This window comes from Danio rerio, chromosome 20 (genome assembly GCF_052040795.2).
Source record: "Danio rerio strain M-AB ecotype USA chromosome 20, GRCz13ab, whole genome shotgun sequence".
NCBI classification, from domain to species: Eukaryota; Metazoa; Chordata; class Actinopteri; order Cypriniformes; family Danionidae; genus Danio; species Danio rerio.
The window spans coordinates 9,860,837-9,870,000 of record NC_141040.1 but is presented as its reverse complement, the minus strand read 5'-3'; positions in this window follow the sequence as shown (position 1 = coordinate 9,870,000).

Genomic DNA, 9,164 nt, shown 5'->3' with positions numbered 1-9,164 from the left:
GCAAATGACGTGTAAATGAGCGTTTAAGTCACAGTTCATGTTCACAATCTTTTTCCTATGTAGAGGATGTACTGTATATATTCCTAGCTGTAAAGAAGATGCTTGTTTTCATTTTAGCATCCATGCAGCCACTGTAGATATTGTTGATGCTCAAGGCTGTTCAAAAACAGTTTGGTTCCAGAGTAAACTTTTATAAGTAAACACAGCTGCTGCTTCACTTAGTCATGAGAACTAAGACATCTCCATTTAGCCTTAAGGTAGCTGAGGGGGGCATTTCAATTAAAGATAAAATAATTCACAACAGTAGCAGGATTTTTGTTGCACTATATTTTGTTAAAGGTTTTTTAGAATTACCTAAAAAACAACAACACGTAGGCAGGGCCGGAGTGGGACTCATTTTCAGCCCTGGAGTTTCAAGCCAGACTGGCCCACCTCAGTTCACGACTGTCTATATTAAAATAAGATCATTTCCAATTCAGTTTCTAGTGACACTATCACATCTTTTTCAAGAAAACAGCTGCTTTAGAAATTCAAATGTTCAAAAGCCCTAACAGTATAATGTCTTCACAATAAAAAAAAATATATATTAATTTTCCAGGTGAGATTGGAACACGGGTCAAATGACGTAGTAACGCAATGTGTTTACCACTGGTCCACTATAGCGCTAATGCAGCAAAAAAAAGAGAAAAAAAAAAGTATTGGACTATGACCTGCAAGACACGGTATTACTTTCTATTGATGGCTTAATATTTTTCTAACCTTTTTAGATTTCTGATCAAGTTATGTTAGATTTATTTATGTAGTGAATCATCTGATTTTCAGCGAGGCAGTGGTGCAGTAGGTAGTGCCGTCGCCTTACAGCAAGAAGGTTGCTGGGTCGCTGGTTTGAACCTTGGCTCAGTTGGCATTTCTGTGTGGAGTTTGCATGTTCTCCCTGCCTTCACGTGGGTTTCCTTCGGGTGCTCTGGTTTCCCCCACAGTCCAAAGACATGTGGTACAGGTGAATTGGGTAAGCTAAAATTGTCTGTAGTGTATGAGTGTGTGTGTGTGTGTGTGTGTGTGTGGATGTTTCCCAGAGATGGGTCGTGGCTGAAAGGGCATCTGCTGTGTAAAAACTTGCTGGATAAGTTGGTGGTTCATTCCACTGAGGTGACCCTGGATTAATAAAGGGACTAAGCCGACAAGAAAATGAATGAATGAATCATCTGATTTTCATTGAGCAGGTGTATTATTCATTAAAATAAATTATTCGAATTCGCTGTTTGGGGTCGAATGATGATAGTTAACGTTACATCATCATTAACATTAGTTAACCTGCAGGCTGCATTTTGCTCACGGGGCTGCGAGGAAACAAATAAGAAGAGCGGCGCAGCGGCAAAATAATGAATAAAAAGAGTGAAGCTATGGACAATTAAATAAATAGATAAAAAAAAGTGCAACTGCTGACAGTGCAAGCATCTAGGGACACTGGCCCTCACGGCCAAAAAAATGGACCGGCCCACCGAGAATTTTCCCGGTGCTCCCAATTAGCCAATCCGGGCCTGCACGTTAGCCATACCTGTCAACATTCGGATGTGAAAAAAGGGGTATGCCCACTATAATAAGAGATTCCAATTTTCAAAATGTATAGTATAAATAAAAAAATAGTATACATTAGCAGCAAATAAATTAGCAAACAGTTCAGCTTATTAAAATTAATATCCAATATAAAGAAGCAAAAATCAAGCTATCAAGCTATTTCTTAACTATATATCTTACACATTAATTGTGCCTCACTTACACACTGCTTAATACACACAAGATAGAGCAATACGCAAATATCTTTACATATAAAAAATATATATATATATATATATATATATATATATATATATATATATATATATAAATAAATATATAGGATGTAGCTCCCTCCAGCAACAAACGAGCAAGAGTCTCTGTTTTCTACTAACTGGTTTATTTTCATAGCAAGTCTTCAGTTCTCAACATAGAGCAAACCACAAGACATCAGGGGTGTACCAGATGTAAGAACTAAAAAACATATAACAATAAATTACAACAGAGCATTTCCATATCAAATTAATTCAAATCACCACATTAAGGTCACAAATAACATAATGGATCACAATCTTAACTAATACAAGATTAACTTCATAAATAGCACAGCTCATAAACAAACAGTTAAATGCCCACACCAAACAAACAACAATACACTTCAAATCAATACAAAACAAACATTCCTCATTGGCTGGTTATGGAAGGGAGAACCTCAAGAAAAGCATAAGCATTCCTTAGCTTGTTGAATGTTAGGAAGTGAATGCATTTGTCTGTCTACTCAAAGTGGTGCATAATTTTTATAGTTCCCCCTGAAATCAGCTCCGCCTTAATTAGTTGAAACTAATAAGGTGAAACTGGCATGAGATCTTAAGACACATGACATCCGCTACATAAGATATAAATATAAAGGATTAAAATATTACAAAACATATTATATAAACATATTATTATTTATTAGCCTACATAAATATAAAAACCATACTTTCATGCCTTCTTCACATCGGGGGGCTTTTTAGTTAATTCGTGACAATTTGCTTTTGTATAATGTTATCATTATTAGCACTATTATTTATTATATGCATATTTATATTTGTTTTATTAAAAACAAGCTTAGTTTGTCCACCTGTCAGGTTTCAGACCATATGGAGCACAGCATATGTATTTGGATATAACTCAGGTTTTTGAGCACACTTCGTTATTATTGTTCATTTATTCGTTTGCTGGAATTTAGAACTGAATTTAGAAATAGTTTTGAAACAAATCTTTGCGCTTAACAAATGAAATTAATTATTAAAGGCTAATGGATGTTTGTGCGTACAAGGTTTCCCTATTCACAAGAGCGAAAGGGTAAGTAGATATTGAGGAGGTTCATCCCTCATTCTCACGCTATAGATGCTCTGTTTTACTGTTTTCTTGCTAGTGAAATGCTCAGTTTTTCCACTTCCACTTACTTTACGTCATGTAAATAGCTAAATGAATCCCGGGAAAAATGGGAGGGTTGACAGGTATGATGTAGATAAAAAGCCTTCAGCTGTCAAACCCATAGCTCGTTTGTAGTCTTCCAATCACCATTCTCCCTCTCAAATCACCTGCACCAGTTTCTCCTTATCAAGGACAAAGCCTACCTTCTCCTCTCAGTCATGGGCCGGTCTTGAAGTCAGATGCATCTACTTCATCCAAGCCTTCATCCAAACCTTCACCCAGCTCATTCAAGAAATCAGCAGGCCGCGCCTCCATGCTGGAATGTCGCACACCCTCACCGCCATCATCACTCCCCTGCAGTACCTTCAGCTCAACCAAGCGTGTCACAACCAAAGGTTTGATCTCTTTCTTTGAAGCCTGTTTTTCAACAGTAATGTCATAATGGCTTGCAATAATCAATAAGTCATCTTTTCTACTCTTATCAATTTGTTCCCAACTCGGTTTGAGAATAAAAGCCTGTAAATCCAATACGACCATAATGCCTGCAAACAGCATCAGCTATCTCACACAACAGCACCCAACACTTAAGATATATATGTGGATGCAAATAGTTTCACTTCCAATTTTTGGTAATCTTTAAGATCCCGGATGAGCTCCCATTTAATGTTAAGATTTTAAAGATGTTAATTAAAGGGGAAGAGGAGTACTATTAATTTTTGGGTGAAACACATAAGCAAACACACAATATCAACAAATGAGGGACAAAACCAAGACCAGCTAAATGCAACAGAGTGAGTTTATTTACAAATAAATAGTGATAATAATGAATGCCAAAAATATGTATATAGAAAGATTATTAAATATTAACAAAGACACATTGAATTTCACAGATAACAAATGAGACATAAGATGTTTGACCAGATATGGAAGAGTTGGAGAAATGAGATGCGGGCGGCGTCCAAACAATAGAACTAAATAAAACAAAGCAATCTATTTGGCCCAACCTCTACCCTGACTATCCAAAAGAAAAAAATATAGAAGTAATTGAAAAGAAATTTTCGCGACTATTACGCACTACTTAACCTACGCTAATATCTGATGGGAAAACAAAAAGTACAGTGGGTGGAGCACGGCCCTTACCTAGTGTGTCTAATACAGAGACATTTAAACTACGTGTGCACAATGTATGTCGCACGACATTCTTACCTGTCCCATTCTCCAACCTCAGATGCGCATGACACTGACGGTAGACAAATGGAGAACAGACAAATAACAGACAGATACCAAATTGTAACACACAGTAGACATATATCAAAATCACTGACACACAGTACAACACAGAAATTCAGGGCCTCCTACGTAGCGTCCTGTCACCATTTTTATGCCACGGTGGCAGCGGCTAGATTGGAGACCTTGGGTGACGTCAAGGGGGGCACGGCAAACAGCTGGGCAGTGGTAGCCAATCGGAGCCACTGTATAGGTGGAAGCGGGAGAGAGGTAGAGAGTAAGCGAGCACGGAGAGAGAGAGAGAGGGGGAGAGAGAGAGAGAAAGAGGGAGACTAGTGAGAAAAAAAATATATAAATAATAATCACGCAACACAGAAATGTACAGGAATGTAACAGTTATGCTTATCTTCGCTTCTTCATCTTCTCCTCTTCTTCTATGGATGTTCCTTATGAGTCTTCGCGTTCTTCACTCTGATCAAGGGAAGTGAATACTCTTGTAATGTAATGTGTATTTATATAGCGCATTTATTGTGTATGGCTGTACACCCAAAGCGCTTCACAATCATGAGGGGGGGGGGGGGGGGGTCTCTCCACACCACCACCAGTGTGCAGCATCCACTTGGATGATGCGACGGCTGCCACAGGACAACTCATCACACACCAGCTATTGGTGGAGAGGAGAGACAGTGATAGAGCCAATTCGGTGGAAGGGGATGATTGGGAGGCCATGATCGTAAGGGCCGATAGAGGGACTTTGGCCAAAACACCGGGGTTACACCCCTGCTCTTTCACGAGAAGTGCCATGGGATTTTTAATGACCACAGAGAGTCAGGACCTCGGTTTAACGTCTCATCCGAAAGACTCCTATCTGGTGTTTACTAGAAGATCTGCCATCTATCTGATGAACTGTGTGCTTATATACTCACCCACGGATGTTCTTTACATGCCTTCTGATCCTTCACACTGATCATGGGAAGTGCTTACACTTATATAGTGTTCACTAGAAGATCTGCCATTGACTTTGTTGCGAATAAAACTAAATAATGATAACCATCCTTGTCTACCAGCGTGACATCAGCCCTCTGGTTTATCGATTTATTTAAATATAGAAATGTTGTGCACAATGGCACAGACTCCAATAGGCCTTAACAAGGTCTAACATCCCATTCACACGGGGCTTCAGCGTCAACGCTTGACTGAAGGCATGTCTGAAGTTGCAATGAAATTCAGTCAGCTATAGGCCACTGTCTAGCTGGTGTATTTGCATACAACGATCTGATTGGCTGATGATTCCGTCGGCGCTTGAAAAAGTTGAGCTAGTCCCGACTTATGCAGCGACCAACGCCTCTGAAGCGGTGCTGACAGATCCACAATGCAGTTCAGCAACACCTGACGTCACCCATTCAAAGTCAATGGAAAGCGTTGAAGCTGACACCCCGTGTGAATGGGCTGTAACACATGGCATCCACACTACTCAAAATATTTGGCTTGCAAAAACTGAGCATTTTTCAACAGGCTCATTCTGAAAATGTAGCCCTATATACATTTCTGGAGATTGTGAATTATGTAGCCAGAAGAACGTACGACTGGATCTCATCTTTAAACTGAATGCTACGGGGTGGTATGACGTGGTTTCTTTTCATGCTCAAGAAATGCTCACGCCTTATAAGCTGGAAGATTTAATATGCAGAGTTGACTGTGATGATGGGGTTCGAGTCCAGTGAAGAAATGCTCCATAAAGCAGGCAAGACAAAAACAAAAGCCATAAAATAAACAAGCAAAGAACAGGATGAGAATGTGCTTAAAATCTGACCTGTAAAATCAACCTGCTGTGAGGGCTGTTTTTTTCTGGATTGCTTTTGAAAACACTATCGGTTGGGCTTAAGGATGGAGGAGGGTGGGTCAGTCGATTAGTCAGTTTGTCAGTTGAAAGCAGCCTCTGGTGGATTTACCCGAGAAGAGTAGGCGTAAATAGCACTTGCGAGAAAAATTTGCGATCTCAAAAAGCGTACACAGCGTAAAAACTGCCAAAAAAGAAAAAGAAACATACCTCCTGGGACATATTTGGTGCTCTGCAAAAATGTATATAGGAGTATAGGCCTGTGCACACAGAGACGTTTTTTGCTCGCAATCTCCGTCAACGTTTAATGCCTCGTTACTATATAAAGGCGTCAATGTGATCGTGCGCACCAATGCGCAAAACGGCAGGCGCAAAAGTGTCATTTAAAAAAAATGCCTCATGCTCGTTTTTTTTATTTGACGCGCAGCGTTAAAACCTTCGCCACCAATCAGATTGGCACTTTTGTTCATGTGCACGGAGCTGCTGAAGTTAAAGTAAACAGCACTTGGAGGCTAAACTATCAATGCGAGCACACATTGAAGGAGATGCCCAGAGGCGATACGAACGTGGAGCTGCTTATTGCTCTGTGAACACTAATAATTTCTTCATCGCTAGAGCTGGAGCTGCTACTTGAACCATCTATGCTTGTTCGAGTCACCAATAACTTTAACAACAAGCTTGTAAACTTCCTCTCTTCCTTTTCTTCTGTGTTACAAGCGGGTGTAGGAAGCTTAAAATTGTGTAGCGCCATCTAACGTCAAGGAGTGATTTAGCATACTCTTCTGCTTGACACCATTGAAAATTGCTTGGGTTTGAATCCAGAAAAACGTCTCGTAAAACGCTGATGTTAAACGCAAACGAAAAGCACCGCGATGTGTAGGAGCCTTATGTTTTCAGAATGAGCTGGGGTTGGCTTTTAAAAATCACGACGACCCTATTTTAGTTTAAGACTTTGAAAAATTTTAATAAAATGGACTATGGGGAAGTATGACAAAAGTGTTTTTCCTTTTTACTCTAATGTTATTTATAGGGACATATCATCCACAAAGCATTGTTTTCTTGTAGTTCTTTGCACAACACCAAATATATACTACAAAACAACTTAACTTTGTCTTTGATATGGAACTGGCAACTTAGTTGAATACTTCTCAACAGTAACTGAAAACACTTGTCTCACTTCTCTATCTCCATAAGGACAAATTTCCTGGTTGTCAGTTTGCTCAGTAGCTCATTTGATAAAGTGTTGCACTTGTGAAAATTGTTTCACACAAGAGGTACAGAAGAATGTGAAGTCAAGGTAAAACTTTGAACGTTTTGAAAGTTACTACAAATGTACTACACCATTGTTGGACTTGGATAAGGGATTAGCTCAGTGATTCGCTGGTGATCTACATGACAAGCTCCACCTTGTCATTGATGTGTGCAAAAAGGATGCGTATTTCAAACACAACAAAATGCAGACTTAAGTATTGACAGAATGTAGACAGAACAGAATTTGTCATCTGAAAAGTATAACAAATAGTAGCGGAGCAATGTATTTTAAACATATTGCAAAATGTAGGCACATATGTTAACACTTTAATTTGCTGGTCCATTTGAGTTTTGTTAGACTTTCTGCTTAACATCTGCTAATACTGCTCCTTTAACAGACATGTAAATGACTATAAGAAACTTTAGCAAGTACATATCAACTTACACCAAACCTTACCCTAACACTAACCTAACAGTCTATTATAATCTAGTGAGAATTAGTTAATGTGTAGATGAAATGTAACTTAAAATCAACAAAACAACCATCAAAATAAAATGTGACCAATTATACAATAAAATAAAATAACTATAAACAGTCCCAAGTATACTACAGGGATTTTGACTGTACTAAATATATGACTCATGATGGGAAGAACTTGAAGAGGTTCATATTCTGAAGTCGTTTATAGATAAGTGAGTATACTACTATAAAGGCAAAATATGTGTTCAGCCATGTCCTAGAATAAAATCTGCTTTAATCTTTCAGTATTTAACTGTTCTGTACATATGTTCTCCATCCTCCTTTCAAGCTGCTTGGTTTTTTAACTTTTAATTGAGTACAATTACAATTACAATTACATTACAATCAATTGGCTGGTCATCATGCTGTTCACATCTCACCCCCTTAACACCATCATGATATGCAACCGTGCTTCACAGGCTGGAGGATCTTTATCTGTGGCACCAGGTTGTTTTGTGATCTAATCAGATGAAAAAAAAAACAAAGAAAAAAAAACATGTTTTGCTTCGAAATACAGTCAAATTTCTGAAACAGGTGTAGTTTTGCACGTAGACAAAACTGTATGCACGATTACAAAATATAACCGTATAATATACTAAATACTGTGCTTTTTATCAAGACCTTCGAAATAATTACTTTATTTGTCTTATAGCCTAATATCAAACCACATTTCAAATGACTTCTCCAGCTTTTGAAATGTGTTTAGACTTCTCCTAATCAGTGCCTTTCTACAACTTAATCCCAAAGGTTTTTTGAAAGCAGGGTGTGATGTGAGTAAATGTACTGTATATTGTAATTTATTATAATAAATCTAAGCAAATCAATTAACCTTCTACAGCACAGTGTTGCCGTCAGGCAACAGAATGTTTTATTAAGGCTTGTGCTAAGCACAGTTTTTTATTTATTTTTTTATTTTAATGATTGCAACCATTTAAAATGTTTGAAAAAGTATCAATAAAACATCCAATAAGCTGTAGGAGTCACTATCTAGCACTGTTTGAAGGTGGAACTTTATTTTCTGACTCATGGTGACAGGAGCACATGGTATGAGAAGTTAATATTATTTGCTTAATTAACCTCATTTAAAGTAACATAAACTGTACAATAAATTTGTGTGTATTTGTGAAGTTGTAGAGAAGCCTTTTGTCGGGTTTTATGAAGATTTTATTTTATTTTACATGTTCAAAAATTGTTGCCTCAGGGCAACGTTGTGCGATTTAAGTGGTACTTTTCAAGATGTGTTTACTGACATTACATGTGGCCATTTTTACATATTATCCTTATTACATATTGTAATATTTTTTTTTCATTTAATTGTACTCTTTTAATATATTTTGACTGAAAGAA